Source organism: Camelus dromedarius, chromosome 14 (genome assembly GCF_036321535.1).
Source record: "Camelus dromedarius isolate mCamDro1 chromosome 14, mCamDro1.pat, whole genome shotgun sequence".
NCBI lineage: Eukaryota > Metazoa > Chordata > Mammalia > Artiodactyla > Camelidae > Camelus > Camelus dromedarius.
Window position 1 is genome coordinate 11085494 of NC_087449.1, and position 18480 is coordinate 11103973.

Consider the following 18480-nt stretch of genomic DNA (forward strand, 5'->3'; position numbering starts at 1 on the left):
TGAGCTTTAATTAGGAAGTTATATCAAGAATGTGTGAGTGAGAAAAAAAGGCACTTCTTCCCTCTGATTTTGAACTGGTTTCTCTGCCCTCTTAAGGACCTTGTATCTGTTTTCCTATTCCTAGCATGTTGAATCTCATCTTCATCTCTCATCCCTTTGCCTTTAAACCTTCTCACCTCCATAAAGCCAGTGTATTAGTTCTTTATTATTTTTGTCTTTATTCTGATATCATCTAACACAATATTCTTACCATCCTTCACTTAATCTTTACCGCACACTGGGACCTGAAAACCCACGCATTAAGATCTCCCAAAGCCCTTTTTCAGTGATGGAAATTTAGAATCTTTGAAATTTTGACCAAGTTATTAGTCATGTTCTCTTTGTTTAAAGCTTTTGTTTCATTATATCTATGACACTAAATTTTCCTGGTTTTCCAAATTCTCTCACTCGTCCTGTCCTGAAAATAAATCTCTATACTCTTTGTTTCCTCAAGATATTTTTAAAGAATTACTCACTTTCGACTCTTGCCTTGACCTTTCTACTATATAAGACATTGCTAGGTTTTAACTACTTACTAAGCATGTGTATCTTAATGTTTTGCTGTCGCTTCAAACTCAACACTCTCAAAAAACCGAACAGGAGTCGTTGCCAAACGAGCTCCTGCTTCCCTTTGCTGTTTCTCTTACCATAGCTATCACTGGTACCTAGCTTACTCCCACATCGCAGTGCTGCCATGCTTTGTCTTTGCTATTTTTTTAAACTTCTACTTATCTCTTCTCTCATGTGCCTGTTACTTCAACTCTAAGTAAGAACACTCATCAGTCCTGCTTCAATCACATGAGATAGTGTGTAAAGGAATTTTGTCAAATAACTTTAAAGTGAAATACAATGGTTACTACTACTATTACCACTATTACACTATTACGACCACACTACTATGACTACCACGGCCACTGCCAAATTCTAACTTGTCTCCCTGCTTTGTGTCTCCCTAGTCAAATACAACCTGCATTTAACCATCAGATTGATTTTCTAATGATAATCCCAATTTTAAATTTCAGCATCTCCCCATTTCTTACCATAATTCCTAGAACTGATATTTAAGATTTCCCATAATAAGACACCAGTCTGCTTTCCTTACATATGCTTTTTCCTGACAATCCCTGCTTTGCATGTATACTAAATACGGTATTTTTGTTACTATTTTGTTGCTATAAAATTCTGTTGACTTCACTCTTTCACACGTTTTCAGATTCTTTTACCACCCAGATAAAGTCCTACCTCTTTTTGTACTGACTCTCTGAAGTAAGAAACTGATGCTTATCGCACAAAACATTGTATTTAGTGTTTTCTATGAGTATTTTTGAGTATCACTGTAACTTTAAGTTCCTTGAATGAAATAAAGATTTTAAAAATTATTTTACTTCCCCAAGATGTCCTAGAACAGTTGACTTTCTGAAAATGTTACTTCACTGTTAATTAATATATTATTTTCAAAAACTAACACCTTACTTTTGGGTACAATAGAAACTACTACAATAGCACTTCCATATTCATTCTAAAAATGTAAAGTACTCATTCAGTCAGTTTCCTCTTAAATTTTGTTTGAATAGTAGGTCATATGAGAATATTACTACAAGAATTCTTTTAGTTTATATGGTAGAAATATTATTCTCTTAACATATTTCTTTACTAAAATTAAGAAAGTTTCATGAGAAAGAGTTGAAAAACAATATATAGCTTGCCAACCGAAAGAAATAACCAGAATTTTAAAAACCTGTCATGATTTCTCAACCTACCTGGACTGAAAGATAGAAGGGGACTGAAATGACTTAGGCCAACTGACCATGACACCGGAGTTAATTATTACTGGGGGTGGGTATGCTCTCGTAACGCTAGTCAGCACTGTTTCAAAACCATGACATTGACTGGGCAGGCGAGTGTGGGTGGACCAGGGCAAATCCATTTCCCTTATTAGAGAAATAGCTTAAAGAACTGACTCCTGTGATGGAGGCTTCCTAAGATTATTTAAGCACATGACGGACAGAATACTAATTTTTGTTATTTAGATTTTTTATAACAAAATTATGCATTTCTGAAAAGTACTACTTCTCCTTTGAAATATTATCTGTACAACATTGTGGGAAAGGTCCTAATTCATTTCTAGTAATTTCCTCAGATTAAAATTTAATAGTGACTATGTAAGAATTTTACCTTAAATGAAAAACTGGTAGTAACTGTATGTGCCATATACTATTATTAATGCTTAATTTATGAGTTTATTTAATACTGACAATACTATAAGACAATATTGCTATTATTAATTCTAACAAAAATAAATGGATTGAATTTTGTTTCACAATTTTCTAATAGATATTATTAAATAAAATACTTAAAATGCTATTATTGGGGGGATGGTATAGCTATGTGGTTAGAGTACATGCTTAGCATGAACAAGGTCATGGGTTCAATCCCGAGCACCTCCTTTAAAATAACTAACTAAATAAATCTAATTACCTTCTCCCCCCACCAAAAAAAAAAAAAAAACCCCACACCCAAAACAAAACAAACAAACAAAAATGCTATTCATATTTGTTTTTGTAGTTTTCATCCCAGAAATCACTATAGAATACAACACAACAACAAAAAAAGAAAACAGAAAAAAACAAACATACAAAAGTCTTACCCCTGAAAGGAAGTGTGTAAAGTATGCTTTTAAATAATTTGGCCTTGAATGAATCCAGTCTTTGTGCTGTTTGGCAGACTACAGAAAACATTCACCTTTAAAAATAAAAATAGGACAGACAGACCCAGATAGATTGGTTATGGAATCTTTTGCAAGTCAGCACTACAAAGTTCCCCTGTGGGGAACACATGTGTCACGGAAGAAACAAGCTGTTTACATTTTCCCAAATCTTAGAATTTTTCTGCCTTACTATTTTCCTAATTTAATAAGCTATAGACATATAAAAACACACAAAGAAATTTATGAAGAGGTGGGGAAATGAAAATGGTGAAATGAAAATATCAGAGAAAGACTGCATTTTTGCAGTTTGAAATAACTGGTTCATATGATAAACATCTGACCTGTATGTTTTTATTTAAAAATTAAAGAATTCTGAAAAACTTGTATTGCTTGGAGTGATAGTGTTATTTTATAGTGATAATTGGTAGTAGAGATGTGAATGATATACGCTGCCCTTTCATAAACAGTATTAATTTGCTTTCATAAAATTCCACTTTGATAATAATGAAATAGTAATTTTTAAAAAATTGTTGGGGGGAGGTAATTAGGTTTATTTACTTATTTGTTCTTTTTTTATACTTTCCATGTATACTTTAAAAAAATGTGTATTCTGCTATTCGGGGATAGAATGGTGTCTATATATATATATATATATATACATATATATACACACACACACATACATACACACACACACACATACATATATATATATCTGTTAAGTAATTTTTGAGTTTTAATTGTGCATTTAAAGATGATAAAGTATTATAATTAATATAATTTTCAAGAATACAAAAGCACATATTAGGAGAATGTTAAGAATAATTTCTTTCTAGAGCTTAGCTGTCCAATATACCACTAGCCACATGTGTCTAAATAAATTAATCTTTCAATTAACTAAAATTAGATAAAAATAAACATTCTGTTATTCAATTTCACTAGTCTCATTTAAGTTCTCAGCAGTCATTTGTGGCTAGGACCTGCTGTATTGAACAGTGAAGATATCAGACATTCCTGCGACGAAAGTTCATTGGACCATGATGTTCTAGAGTTACAGTCTTCAAAATGAAACATGTATACCTTATTCAATGCAAAATGTTTTAAGAACTCTAAATATTTACAAATAATGTATAAGATAAACTCAGTATAGTATTTGTTTATAATATAATAAAACAATTTATCAGCATGCTCTAATTTTATGCTAATTACTTACCTAATTTTTAGAGGATTTTGACTAAATCAATATAAATACCCTCACTTTTCCATATCTTAATATCATGAATATATGTCCAACCCCTTCTTCTCATACAGTATTGCAAAATACCTAAGCTTTACTTAATATTATATTCTGTATTTAAACTATAATCACCCAGTTTTATACTAAACAAATCCCAAATCAATATTTTCATAACTTACTGCTTTCAAATAATTAAAAATACCTTGCCTAAATTTCTGAACTAATCTTAGCTGGAAAGGAATTGGAACTCATGGAAATCTTCAGTTTTTAAAGTTCATTGGTTTTTGAATTATTGAAGCACACTAAGTTTAAATTGAACACAAAATTGGAAAACTGCTCCTATTCCCTGCTTCTGGCTTAAAAATAGCCAAAAGGATTTTGCTCAAAGTTAAGAGTCATTGAAATCCAGGAATTTTTATGAATGTACAAAGCTTAGCTTAACTCTAATGTTTATAACTTTTGGTATATTCATGTAAATTAGAGACCTAACATTAAAAAGAAGCTAATTTTAGAGGCAAGTAGAGCCATCCAATGACCAAGAAATTATAGTCCCTCTACAGTTTTTCATATTTTAATTTATCATTGAGTAGTTCAAATGGACTGAATTCTGTATTCATTCAATTAGTACCACAAATTCAATTCCCATCTTGATATTGAAAGAGATATAAGTAAATAGATGTAGATGTAGATACACAGGCAGCAATGAAATGTTGCATGCAATTTGTCTTTGTTTTTTTAAGGACAACAGAAAATAAGTGCACTAAAATTCTGAGGATGACACTTAACTGCAGACTCATTTTTTTTTTCTAGTCCAGAATGCCTTAAAACATATCACAACACTGTCCTGTGCCTCTCAGACTCACTGCTCCCTACAAGCACATATAGGACAATACTGGAAAACAGAAGGGGTAACTGACATAGTGGAGTGGTAGGCCTACAAGAAAATGCTTTGTAATTTTTGGTCTTCTCTCTGTAAGGTAGAGTGCCAGCCTCCCCCAGCTAAGTCAGATTCCAGAGACCCATTCATAAACATTGGGAATGTTTTCTATAGAAAGGGATTTGTTACCCACCCCACAATGGATGTTTGCTAAACTACAGAAACTGATGAGCTAATGGCAGTGCACCGGAGTGGAGGGCTGCATAAACTCCTAGAGAAAACTGTCCTGTGGTCCCTGGAGTCTGGAGCACATGTGAGAAGAGACTGGTGCATGCCTCTCAACTAAGTAATTCGGAAGAGCTGGGAGGCTGGCAGCCACAGCTCACAAGTTTAGGTTATGAGGAAGGGCAGTAGAGAAGCAAGCTGAACTTCCTTTGACATGACACGGATGCACGGGTTTCTCTGCTTGTACAAAACAGCCACTCAAGAAGACAGGTGATTAAAGCCATCTTGAATGGTACTGCACCCAAGAAAATCTACTACTGGGCCTAGGAATTCTAGCAGTAAGCTTCTGTAGAGTGTGCGCTGCAGGAGGCAGGAGTCATGAGGGTTTGTGGGGGGAGGGTGTAGCTCAGTGGTAGAGTGCATGCTCGGCATGCACAAGGTCCTGGGGTCAGTTCCCAGTACCTCTATTAAAAACAAACAAACAAACAAACCTAATTACCTGCCACCAAAAAAGCATGATAAAATATTTTTAATTAAAGACATTTTAAAAACAAACAAAAACATAAAATAAGTTGTTGATAAAGATATGAAGAAATTGGAACCCTTTTGTACTGTTGGTGGGAATGTAAAATGGTGCAGCTGCTGTGGAAAACAGTTTGGTAGTTTCTCAAAAAAAAAAATAATAATAAGGATTCATAGCTTAATTATAGAATCATCAACTATGACCATTCCTTGGGGTTTTCTAAAAGAACTGCAGCTGTACCCTGTGATAGGTAAAATTTCTATATTGCTCCTATGGAATACCGATCAAGAATGTCTTTTGCCCCTTTCTCTGTATGCTTCCTCTCATGACTCGACTGTATCTTGAAAGAACCAGAACTAGAAGAAGATGGATCAAGGTTTCTTATTTACAGAAGATCCCTAAGCCATGACTCAGACACTAGCTAGGACAGAAAAGAGGAGGAGTGAAGGAGTAAGAACTATCAGATGCACATTATGCATAATGCACCTTCAATGTGGACATGGCCAGCAGTTTTAATACTGGAACCTTGCTTGAAAGCTCTGGGATTTTTTCGGGATGCCGTCGTAGGACAGAGAGCAAATCAAGCATACCTGAAGGCAGAGGTTGCAGAAAAGTCGTTTCCTCCTTGTTCCCGCAACAAATTTAAACTTTTCAATAAATGTGTTGCACACATATAAAACAAATTCTTTTCTAGATAACCACCTCAAAAATAAGTGTCATTGGTCAAAATGGGAAGTAGATGAGAGAAGATGGATGGCTATTGGTAATTCATCACTGCTATAAAAAGGAAGAAAACCACGGGAAATGCGTAGGGTACAGGTATGAATAGTTATCTTAGGTTTTTCAAAGTCCACTCAAACAATTTTTGTCCAACTCTTACCAATTTTAAAATTGTCTTCTTTGATAGAGAAGGAAGTGGAACAGCTTTGTTTTCTCCCTGTCATCTGCTAATATTATATTATTTCACTTAGAAATAATGTCTAACTTTTCCTCATTTTCTTTTTTCTTTTCACCTCAAACATAACTATGAGTTTTGTTTGTTTCCTAAAGTACTTTCCTTCCTCTGTTGTTAGCTTATACTACAATATATATTTCTTTGACCTTTCCCTATAAAATTTTATTAGTTTTTGGCTTGCCCTTCAATATATATATTTTCTTCCATATTTTGTACATGTTCTTCTAAATTTTAAGTTTATGAGAGATTTCTATGTATTTTTTTCTGACTATTTATACCTATGTCAGTTTCTTGGACTCATGAATAAATTATGACATCAGTTTAATAGCATTCTACAAGTTTGATACATTTTTGATCAATTGTTGCATAGTTAATCTTTCAAATTGAAAAATAATTTATTAAACTATAGGGTGTATGTAACACCTAGAGATCATTTTTCTATATTTGTAAACTATAATACAATTGGGTAATATTTTTCTAAACTTCCAGTCAATTCTACCTTGCCAGGCAGTTTAGTGATACTAGTTTTAAAATGCAAAATCCTACATTTTAATTTTTAAGAATGTGACTAGCAAAAAGAAAGTAAAATAAAAAATGTGAAATTCTTCATCATTCATATTTTTTGCCTTGTTGTAAGATTTTCATAAAGCCTTATTTATTTTCCCCAAATGGCTAGGTAGGCTTCCACATTTTCACAAGATTTACAGATACGTTTCACGCTTTTTAAATAGTTACTATTTACCCCCATTCCTCTACCTCTTGGGTTGTGTATATTCCTTTAGAAACATGTATATATTTATGAAATAATAGTTATATTCATTTGCTCCTTTACTTAAAATGTTTCATTAGAAGACTCTCTTTAAATTTGATTTAGTTAGTTGATTTTTAAATAATTATTTGTTTTTGTTGTTACTGATGTTATTCTTCATTGGATTATATTTAGAGAATTCCACTTATAAGATATATTTTTGGAATAAATTGTGCTTTGATTTTGGACCAAATGAATGACCAGTTTTGATAAACTATTCCAAGGATGGATTGATACATCTGTATTCTCTGCTTATAGAATATATAGTCTCTTATGTAATTATCTATTTTTGATACAGTCATGTTCAAATGCTCTGTTATGATAATCATTTTAATAAAATTTACTTATCTCTTTAAGAAGCTTTAGTTTGGACAATATGAACTTGACAATTTCATACCTCAACACTGTTGTCTCTAAAGAAAAAGTGAATTCTTCTGTGTAACAACAAACAGTTTAGCTATGTATCACTTAATTATCTAATACACAATTGATATTTAATTGTAATAACTGTATTCAACTGTCTTAACAATGTCCCCTACACCAGATCTTTAAAATTTTATATTTGAACAGAATATAGCTCATTGTACTCAGCTGTCTAATGCAATTCACTTTTCCACTCAAAATATTTGTGAGATTTCACTATTAGTTCAAGTATTCTAGTTCATTCATTTTTAACATGTGTAGAAATACAATAATTTCTGTATATTAATTTTGTATCCTGCAACTTTACCAAATTTATTGATGAACTTTAATAGTGCCTAGGATTTCCAATACTATGTTAAATCAAAGTAGAAAAAGTGGTCACCCTTGTCTTGTTCTTGACCTTAGAGAAAATGATTTCAGAATTTGACCACTGAGTATAATGTTAGCTGTGGGCTTATCATCTACGGCTTTTATTATATTGAGGTATGTTTCCTCTATACTTACTTTGTGGATAGTTTTTATCCTAAATGTATGTAGAATTTTGTCAAAAATTTGTCCTGCCTCTGTTGAGATGATCATATGATTTTTATTCTCTAATTTGTTAATATGGGGTATCAAATTGATTGATTTGCAAATATTGATCCATTGCTGCATTCCTTGCATAAATCTCACTTAATCGTGGTGTATGAGCCTATCAATGTATTGGGAATTCAATTTACTAATATTTTGTTAAGGAATTTGCAACTATGTAAATTAGTGATATTATCCTGTAATATTCCTTTTGTGATTCTTCTGTCTGGTTTTGGTATCAGGGTGATGCCTAGCCTCATACAATGAATTTGGAGGCATTCCTTTCTCTGCAGTTTTTTGGAATAGTTTGGGAACACTGGGGTTAACTCATCCCTAAATGTTTGATAGAATTCATCAGTGAAGACATCTGGTCCTGGACTTCTATTTGTTGGGAGTTTTTAAAACCACTGATTCATTTTCATTATTAATAACTGATCTGTTCATATTTTCTTTTTTTCTTAATTCAGTCCTAGGAGACTACAATTCTAGGAATTTGTCCATTTCTTTTAGGTTGTCCATCTTATTGCAGTACAGTTGTTTGTAGTAATCTATTAAAATCCTTTGCATTTCTGTGGTGTCAGTTGCACCATCTACCTTTTTAATTACTGATTGTTTTTTTTGGACCTCCTCTCCTTTTTTTGTAATGAGTCTTGCTAAAGCTTTATCAACTTTTTAAATATTTTTACTGAACCAGCTCTTAGTTTCCTTGATCTTTTGCAGTGTATTTTTAGTATAAATTTCATTTATTTCTGCTCTGATCTTTATGATTTCTTTCCTTCTACTAATTTGGGGTTTTGTTTGTTCTTCTTTTTCTAGTTCCTTTAGGTGTAAGATTAGATAGTTAATTTGAGATTTTTCTTGTTTCCTAAGGTAGGCTTGTATTGCTATAAATGTCTCTTAAAATTGCTTTTGCTTTGTCCCATAGATTTTTGGATCATTGTGTTTTTTTTTTTATTTGTCCCAGGTATGGGCAAATCACAAACGGGAGAATAATTTACAACTGCAGAGGTTCTCCCCAAAGAGTGAGGTATCTGAGCACCATATCAGGCTCCCTAACCCCAGAGGGTCCTGGACACGGGATATATGTCCACAAAATGTTAGACTTTGAAGGCCAGCGGGGCTTACTTTTGGAAGACCCAGAAGGCTGTGGGAAATAGAGACTCCAGTCTTAGCTAGAACACACAAAATCGCAATTGCTCCAGGACCAAAGGCAGAAGCAGTAATTTAAAGATCCTGGGTCAGACCCAGAATCTTGTAGATTCTCCCAGAGAGGCAGTAGGCACCTGGAGCTCACCCTGGGAACACAGACAACACTGGCAGTCTTTTGGAGCTAATTTCATCACATGGACACCGATGCTGGCAAGTGCCATTCTGGAATCCTCCCTCTACCTTATTAGCATCGGGTCTCAAGACACTTCAAGCCAAGCAACCAGCTGGGCAGAGATACAGTCCCATCCACCAGCAGGCAGGCTGCCTTAATACCTTCTGAGCCCACAGCTTCCTGACGACCAGAGGGCCCAGGATTGACCACACACACCGATACACAGGCTCTAGTCCTGAGATCCCATGGCTTTCCAGAGATTCCAAGACTGAGTTCTGTCTACCAGGGGGCAAGCACCAGACCACCAGCAGATCAACACCAGCTCTGAGACACCTTGGGCCCTCAGCCAGCTGACTCACAATCCAGTACCACCCATCAGTAGTCAGACAGAAGCTTTAGGACTTGCTGGACCACACAGCCAGCTGTGTCAGGAACCATCCCTGCTCTGGAACATCAGGATCCTGAAATCAAGACCCCAGGACATGGCTCTGCCTATCACTGGGCTGACACTAGCTACAGGATCTGGCTTTACCTACCAGTTGGTGGGAACCAGCCCTGCTATCTCTTGCACCTTGACCCCACCACCAGTGGGTGGACATGAGTCTCCGGGTTACTGCAGCTCCACAGCCTGCCACGGCAGGACCCAGTGCATCTACCAGCAGGCTGGCACCAGCTGCATGAATCCCTAGGCTCTGATCCCACTCACTAGCAGGGCAAACCAGCCCTGAGATAATTTTAGCCCCTCAGCTAGCTCCTAGGGATCCAGAAACACCAATGAGCAGGCCAACAGAAGCTTCAGGACACCAAAAAACCTGCATCTAACTGTGTCAAGTACAAGCTCCTCCCACCAATGGGTTACCTAAGCTCTGGGACCCTTGGGCCCTGCTGTCAGAGACCACAGGACCTGGCTCCACCTGCTACAGGGCAGGCACTAGCCACAAAACAGTTTCACCCATCAGTTGACCAGCACAAAGCCCAGAACCTCCTGGGTTCTGGAGCCAGCTGCTCTAGACTGGCCCCATTCACCTGTGGCCGGCAGCCTCCTCATAAGGCAAGGCCTGGCAATCAACTGGGTCGGGGCCAGCCACACCACCAGACTGCATACATTAATCATCCCGCCACAACAAAGACCTACACAGCCCACATAAGGGGCACCCCTAGAGCATGCAGCTCTGGTGACCAAAAGGGAGGATGCTGCTGGGACACACATGTTTTGATTTCTTCAGTGAGCCATCGATTGCTTAGTAGCATGCTGTCTAGCCTCCACACGTGTGTGGTTTTTTCAGTTTTTTTCTTGTAGTTGATTTCTAGTTTCATAGTGCTGTGGTCAGAAGAACTGCTTGATATGATTTCAATTTTCTTAAATTCACTGAGACTTGCTTTGTGGCCTAGCACGTCATCTGTACTGGAGAACATTCCATGTAAACTTTAAGAGAGTATGTATTCTGCTGCTTGGAGATAGAATGGTGTGTGTACACGTACACACACACACACACACACACACACACACTCACCTATTAAGTTCACCTGATCTAAGGTGCCATTTAAGGCCTGTGTTTCCTTATTTTCTGTCTGTATGATCTGTTCACTTATGTAAGTGGAAGTTTAACATCCCTTACTGTTATCATGTTACTGTCAATTTCTTCCCTTATGTCTGTTAATAATTTGCTTTATATATTTGTAAGGTGCTACTATGTTGGGTACATATATATTTACAATTGTTATACCTTTTTGGATTGATTCCTTGATTGTAATGTAATGTTCTACTTCGTCTCTTCTTACAGTTTTTGTTTTAAAGTCTATTTTGTCTGATACAAGTATTGCTACCCAGCTTTTTCTGATTTCCATTTGTATGGAATACTTTTATCCATTTGTGTCTTTAGATCTCGTGAGACTTTTTTTTTAGGTAGCAAATATATAGGTCTTAATTTTATCCACTCAGCCACTCTATGTCTTTTGCTTGGAGCATTCATTTTATTTACATTTAAAGTAATTATTGATATTTATGTTCTTATTGCCATTTAAAAAATTGTTTGGGGGTTGTTTTGTAGTTACTTTTTGTTTCTTCTTTTGTTCTCTTCCCTTGTGATCTGATGACTACCCTTAGTGGTATGCTCCTCTTTTGGGGTGTGGATTTCTTACAGACTTTTGGTTTCTGGTTACCAAGAGGTATATATAAAGCAATCTATCTATGATTATTTTACGTTGATGATCTCTTAAGATTCAAATGCATTTTAACAACCCTCATTTTTACTCCTCTCTCCCGATTATTGTTTTGAGATTATATTTTAATTCTTATTGTTTTGTGTATTACTTAACTACTTATTCTCACTACTTTAATTCAGCACAGTATTGGAAGTCCTAACCACAGCAATCAGACAAGAAAAATAAATAAAATAAATTTAAAGTGGAAATGAAGAAGTAAAACTGCCACCATTTCAGATGACAAAATACTACACATAGAAAATCCTAAAGATGCCACCAGAAAACTACTAGAGCACATCAATAAGTTTGGTAATGTTGTAGGGTACAAAATTAATATACAGAAATTGTTGTCATTTCTATACACTAACAACAAACTATCAGAAAGAGCAATTAAGAAAACAATCCCATTTACCATTGCATCAAAAATAATAAAATACCTAAGAATAAACCTACCTATGGAGATAAAAGACCTGCACTTGGAAAACTACAAGAGTGATGAAAGAAACTGAAGATGACACAAACAGAAAGATATACCATGTTCTTAGAATGGAAGAATTAATATTGGTAAAATGGCCATACTATGTAAGATGATGTAAATATTCAATGCAATAATGCAATCCCTATTAAGTTACCAAGGGCATTTTTTTCACAGAACTGGAACAAAAAATTGTTAAATTTGTATGGAAACACAAAATACCCTGAAAAGCCAAAACAATTTGAGAAAGAAAAACAGAGTTAAAAGAGTCATGCTTCCTGACTTGAGACTATACTACAAAGCTACAGTAATCAAAAACAGTATAGTACTAGCACAAAAACAGACACTGACCAACAGAACAGAATAAAGAGTGCAGAAAGAAACCCACAGACTTATAGTCAAATAATCTATGACAAAGGAGGCCAGAATATACAATAAAGAAAATCTCTTCAATAAATGGTGCTGTGAAATTGGACAACCACACATAAAAGAATAAAATTGGAACATTCTCTAACATCATATATAAAAATAAACTCAAAAGGTATTAAAGATCTAAATGTAAGACCTGAAATTATAAAACTCCTAGAGGAAACAGGCAGAATACTCTTTGACATAAATTGCAATATTTTTTAGTCTGTCTCCTAAAGCAAAGGAAATAAAAGCAAAAATAAATAAACAGGACCTAACTAAACTTAAAAGCTTTTGCACAGCCAAAGAATTCACTGACAAAATGAAAATGCAATCTACTAAATGGGAGAAAATATTTTCAAATGATATAACAGATAAGGGTAAATATCCAAAATACATAAACAGTTCATACAACTCAACATCAAAAGAAAAACCAGATTTTTTAAATGGGCAGAAAACTTGAATAGACACTTTTCCAAAGAGGAAATACAGATGTCCAACAAGCACATGTAAAGATCCTTAACATGATTAATCATCAGGGAAATGAAAAAAACCACCTCACACCTGTCAGAATGGACATCATCAAAAAGAACATAAATAACATACGTTGGCAAGGATATGGAGAAAGGGAACCCTCATGAACTTTTGGTGGGAATGTAAATTGGTGTAGTCAATGTAGAACACAGTATGATAGTTCCTTAAAAAACTAAAAAAAAATAGAACTATCATATGACCCAGCAATTCTACTCCTAGGTATGTATCTGGAAACAAAACAAAACCTCACTCTTTTGAAAAGATACATGAACCCCAATATTAATAGCATTATTTACAATTGCTAAGATATGTAAGCAACCTAAGTGTCAATCAGTAGATGAATGGATAAAAAAGATATATATATATATATATATATATATATATATATATATATATATATATATATATATATATGCAATGGAATACTACTCAGCAATAAACAAGAATGAAAATTTGTCATTTGTAACATGGATGGACTTGGAAGGTATTATGCTAAGTGATATAAATCAGACAGAGAAAGACAAATGTGGTATCACTTATACGTGGAATCTAAAAAATAAAATAAAATAGTGAATATAATAAAAAAAGAAACAGATTCACAGATACAGAGAACAAAGTAGTGGTTACCAGTGGGGAGAAGAAAGGGGGTAGGGGCAAGATAGGGGTATGGGATCAGGAGATACAAACTACTATGTATAAAATAAATAAGCTACAAGAATACATTGTACAACACAGGGAATATAGCCAATATTTTATAATTACTATAGAGTACAACCTTTAAAAATTATAAATCACCATGTTGAACACTTACAACTTACTGTTCATCAACTATATCTCAATTTTTTTAAAAAGTTAAAAAAATTAAACAAAAGTTACCCAGAAATGGTTTGCACTACCTCTTCTAGGAAGGAAAATTAATAACTCATTACCTAATATCTTTAAGGACTGCCCTATGTTAAGTTTGCTTGCGGTCTCAGTAATGTTCAGCCTACCTCTGATTAGTTCTTAGTCTTAGTAGTTTTCAACTGATATCTTAATGTGTTCTTTGGAGTCCTTTCCCTTGGTGGGCCCCAAATTGTAGTGTTTTTCACATTAGACTGAACAAAAATCTTCTCTACATTTTTGAGGCTTTCTGCTTAGGTTTTAATTCTCCTACCTCATGCATCTCCAGAATTTTGCAAGTGTCCTTAGGTTAAAATTGGCCATGGCTTAAAGCTTCCCAAGTCTCTTTCAAAAATATTTACTTTTTCTTCTTCCCTCAGCAATGACCCTCTAAGGATGTAAACTTCAGATTATTAGCTTCCTGACTATGACCAGAATCACTAAATGACCCCAGGTAATAGCAACTACAAGAGTCAGCTCACTTCTTAAAGTTCTTCCCTTTCAAGAGGTTTATCCCCTCTAGTTCTTCTTGCTGTAGCCCCTCTCCACTGCTTTCAATCACATAGTTTCTGTATTTCATCTGGCATGAGAGTTGCTTTGTGCAGGATTACTGATCTGCCATGAGTATTATTTTCCATTCTTATATATATCTAGAAATGTAAATTCTTGTAATCCTGGCATAAACCCAACTTTGATATAATACAGTGTTCTTTCATACTTGACTGGTCTCAGTTTGTTTATGGAATTCTACAAGTGTGTTTTTGGATGAATAAGCCTTATTTTTTACTCTCAGGTTTTGCTTTTAAAAATTATGCTCACCTTATTAAATGAGCTGGAAAGTTTTTCCTTTCTGATATATTCATGAATAGTTTCATGAAAAAATGGGAAATGTTTTATTTTCAAATGTTTAGTACTACTTTGGGGTAGTATCAGCTGAGCTTTTTTTTTTTTAATGAAAGAAGATTAGTAACTATGGATAAAATTTTTGCAGTTTTCTTCTTTCTTTAAACCACTTTGGAGAATCACATTTTTTTATTAAGTAATTTCATTGTATCTTTTTGCTTTTGTGGTTATGGCATTCTTACTTACAACTGCAGCAAGAAGTAAGTAATGATAAACAAACAGAATAACCAATATACCTAGCTAAAAAGTGACAGAATTAAAATCTAAAATCAAGCTTTCCAATCACACCACATTTTCTTTCTTAATTGAAATTCATCCACTAATGGCAGATCAAATGGTCCCAAAGGTAGCTCAGATATGAGAGGTGCATTACAATGTGACTCTTTAGGGTAGCAGCACTGTTGATTTGAAAACTTCCCATTTGAATAAAAAGCAATTGGTTAAATGTCAGAAGACTGTCAACTTAAATGTGGCTATAACAGGATAAAAATTAGAAACGTCACACTATAGAATATTTTGTTCTGAGAGCATCAGTGTAGACTATCATTGTGAAATGAGTGAAATTCGAATAGCAATTGAGTTTGAAGATTGGTATTGTTTAAAATTTCTATTAGAAGTCAATCTATGGCATTAAAGCAATCTTTTTTTTTTTTTTTACCTTTTAAAACATCTTCCTTATATTTAGCAAACTATTACCTCTGAAGATTGAGAAAAAAATGAAGGATTGATAAATTGAAAAATAAACATTTTCTAGTAGAAGACCAATTTTAACAATAAGTTAAGAAGCTGAAGGAAATTAAGTTGATGAATGCAATCATTCACTAAAAATATTAGACAGCATAATAGTTTATTCTCCTCCTAGTATAGGAACTGATTTACTATTACTCTTAGACTAAACAAAACTAATTTATTCATAAAAGTAAGGTTACTATGAATAATTGTAACAATTACTTATTGTTCTGAGGCAATTGCATAAAATTCTATAAACTAAAAATATATGTCATAATGCAATGCTTCACTGATATTTGAAAGATATCTATATATAATATTATATCATACACACACACATGCACATACACACACATAATTTATTACATATATAACCCTAAACCAACCCCACTGGGAAGACCTCTGGCAATAATTCAGAATTATCAATTAGTGCCATTAGTATATTAATTATAGTTGTTTTAAATGCCCTGTCTGATAATTGTAATATCCCTGCCCTGTCCAGTTCTGATGCTTGCTCTGTCTCTTCAAATTGTGTTTTTTGCCTTTTGGTATATATTGTAATTTTTTTTTTGATAGCTGGACATGATGTGCTGGGTTAAAAAAAAAAAAACTGCTGTAAATAGGCCTTTAGTAATGGGGTAATAAGGGGTGAATGGAGGAACGTTCCATAGCCGTGTGATTAGATCTCTGTCTTTCATTGAGCCTTTGCCTCTGGATGTGAATTTCACAATTGTTTCTTAGTTATTTCCTCTCCATTTAGGTGGGACAGCTTGGCTAGGCTGGACTGGAGTGGTTATTTCTCTTCCCCCAGATCAGTTAGGCTCTGATAATACCCTAGCAGGTTAGGCTCTGGGTAACTAGTTTCCCCTGGGGGCAGTCTTTGTTGAGAACAGAGCACTTTGGGATATTTCAAAATGGTTCCTTTCCCCTTTCCTGCTGGAAATACAGGGAACTTATCTCGGATATTTACTGTGAGAACTTGGTTAGGCTCCTAGAGGTAAATCTCACAATACTGTGGGACCCCTTTATGACTAGGTTTCCTTGCAGTCTTTACCTCTCAGATTTACCCACACTGAGCTTCCAGCAATCGTCCAGTACAGTTTGGGCTTTCCCACTACATCTGGCATTGGTTCCAGGGGTTGTTCCAGTGACTCCCCGCTCAGGGAAGCAGGGACTTCCTGGATGTGCCTGTTTGTCTCTTCCGTCCCGAACACAGTGGTCTGTCCTATGTCCTCATCTATATTATGCGTCCAAGAGGAGTTGTTGATTTTTTTTGTGTGTTCAGCTTTTTACTGTAAGGATAGATTGGCAACTTCCAAGCTCCTAATGTGTGGAGCTGAAAACTAGAAATCTGAAGTGTTAACTCTTTTGGGGTGAAAAAAGAAAGAAAAAGGTCTAGAAGTGTTTTGTAGATAAGTTAGTGGGAAATACATTTTTCTGAGCTACTTTGTGCCTGATTCAAAGAGAAACAGCTGTATCTGATCCACCATGAAACATATTTAGAGGATAATGCAATTTTCTTTCTCCTCAACCAAATAATTAATTGACTTGTCTCTCAAGTCAGTCAACATATTCAGACAGGGATAAATAGTTGAAGGATTTAACAAGAAATCTTAAGAATTAGGACAAATATCATCAAATTATAGCAATGCCTTTGTTCATAACCAATTCTTTCTCTGTGAATATAACATCAAATTCTCCAGCCCTCCTAGATTACAACATCAACATACAGATATATGAGATACTGGTTATTCTTAGATTTTCATTTCTAAAAACTGAATTCAAGAGGAAAAACATCTTTGAAAATTAATTTTAAATCTAGAAAATCTTTTCTTCTAACTGTCATTGATACCATAGATGTAATATACAAGAGTCAATAAGCTTGTGTGTCAAAAAAATTAAATAACAAAGATACCAACAGACTTTGCTGATTATTTTTTGAAGATGCTATCCAAGTCATAAAAATATATATTCTAAAGGAAAAATAATTGACGTTAAAATAATTTCTTCAAGAATGAAATTGTGTTTATTTCCCATGATTTTTTAATATATGTTGAGAGAAGGAAGCTTTCATAATTTATTTTTGATTTTCACTCCAAGATAACCCCACATCCCCTCAGAAAATTCTGAAAATTGAGTTTGGCTATATATAGAAGAAGGATAAAAAGTTCACTTATTTGCATCAAAGCAACTATTTCATAGGTTTCTAAGGAGACAATCATAACACTGTTGACTTGTCTAATTTCAGATCAAAAACTGGTATGTTGGAACATTTGAAAATGTGAATCAGAACCGAATGGTTCCTAGAATACACAACGGATAACATACATTGCACTTACACAGAAAAGACCACAGGGAAGAGCAGCAGCTTTCAAGAGAGTCAAAGGCAAATATTCTTTAAACATTATTTGCATTCTTAATAATTAATTATTGTTTATTCAATGCAAAGGTATTTATTAAATATCTACCATGTGCCAAATGGTGTTCTGTGACCTTGAGATATATCAGAGAAGCAAAAAAAACATACACCTTGTTCTCTTAACGCTTAAATTATAGCACAAGGAGACAAAAAAAAAAAAAGAACATAAATGATAAGTAAATCTTGTAGTATGTAGAGTGATAAGTTGCAGGGGGGATAAGAAGAGAGAAGTGAGCAGGA